Here is a 1,753-nt window from a genome sequence, read left to right as displayed (position 1 = left end):
ACACTTGCGGCTGGATTTTTTGGGGGCAGAGGCCTTGTCTCCCTAGAAAAGAGAGAGAGAGGCTAAGTCTTTTAAATAATGTTATCACTGGACAGCAAAGGCCCCGTCACACATAGCGACGCTTAAGCGATCCCGACAACGATACGACCTGTCAGGGATCATTGCTGCGTCGCTATGTGGTCGCTGGTGAGATGTCACACAGTGCGATCTCCCCAACGACGCAGCAGCGATGCGGCGAACTGTAGAACGATGCTATTTCATGATGATTCAATGGGACGTCCTGTCAACGAGGTCGTTGGTAAGGTGTCAAACACAGCGATGTGTGCTACCCAGCGGGACCTCAACGATCAAAAAATGGTCCAGGCCATTCCGACACGACCAGCGATCTCACAGCAGGGGCCTGATCGCTGCTACGTGTCACACATAGCGAGATCGCTACTGAGATTGCTGTTGCGTCACAAAACTTGTGACTCAGCAGCGATCTCGCTATGTGTGACGGGGGCTCAAGGGACCTCATCCTCTACTTACAGTAGGAGGGTGTACGCTGGGCTCTGCAGAAGCAGAGTGCAGGGGTTTGTCGCCGTCCATAAGGTCCGTCAGTCAGTCACCGTCAGCAGGGATACAGACATAGGTCTTACCTGGAGGCTTCCCCCGACCAGGAATATATGCGCATATCAAGGTCGTCAGCTGATTCATGCTCCTCCACATCCCAGGTCCGTAGGGGTTGCTGAATGAAACGCCTGTCATGGCTGCCGCCAGCCCCGGCCATAGGGTGGGACGCCGGCCGGCGCGCACGAGGCCTCCAGAGCCAGGAGGCTTAGACCGGAAGTCCGTAAGCGTCACTTCCGGTGCGCGGCCTCCAGTGGCAGCGAGGGGAGCCAGGGAGCTACAAGAGGACCCCGGAGAGCTTCACCGCCCTGCTTTGCCCCACGAGGGAGGCGCAGGAAGGGCGGGATGGAGGGTCCCAAGTCACGCAGGAGCTGCGGAGATGGGAGCAGTCACAGAGGGGGGGAGCGGAACCCACCGACCTCAACTGCCCGGCTATAGAGGTACTAGTGCTTCGGTCACGGCAGCACCATCTGAGAACCTCTTCATGCCCCATAGGGGACAGGAAAAACACTGGTGGTTGCAGGAAGGGGAGGGTATTTAACCTCTTTACGGCAGGGAGACATCCTCCGATCCTGCTGTCGTGGAAGGCGACTAGAGAAAAAAGCCTTATATTGCTCAATTTAATAGTTTTGTGCTTTAAAGATTTGTTTTTATTGATCATCATTTCAGATGTGTTTTTTCACATCCATGAGTAGTATTGTTATAATAGTAGCCATTCAAATACCTAGGGATGTATTTGTTCACATTTGAAGTGTTTCCTCCCTTTTTCCTTTCAGTGTTGTCACAAATTTTACTCCAGTTAGGGCCTAGGATAAGTGGTGCTGTAGCATGTTATGAGTTTTAAGAGCTGGCATTGCCATATTGTGTCACAGCTCCCACCACTGTAGTGGAAATGAGTAAAACCAGTGTGTTAGAGACAAGCATCACATAAAAAGTTTGCCTTTTCAAGATATTTTACACTAGAATTTGGGTATAACCACTTTTATAAATTGGATCCCATGTTTGTAATTCAGTAAACCTTGAGGGATGTAGGATTAAAAGGTTTCTCCCCCCCACCCAAGAAAATGGGTAGATTCCTGTATAAATTATAAAATATATGACTAGAAGGAAAGGTAAAAAAAAGGTTTTTTTTGTTTTTTTATTT

The sequence above is a fragment of the Ranitomeya imitator genome, chromosome 1, assembly GCF_032444005.1.
Source record: "Ranitomeya imitator isolate aRanImi1 chromosome 1, aRanImi1.pri, whole genome shotgun sequence".
Lineage (NCBI taxonomy): Eukaryota > Metazoa > Chordata > Amphibia > Anura > Dendrobatidae > Ranitomeya > Ranitomeya imitator.
Note: the sequence above shows the minus strand (reverse complement) of the source record.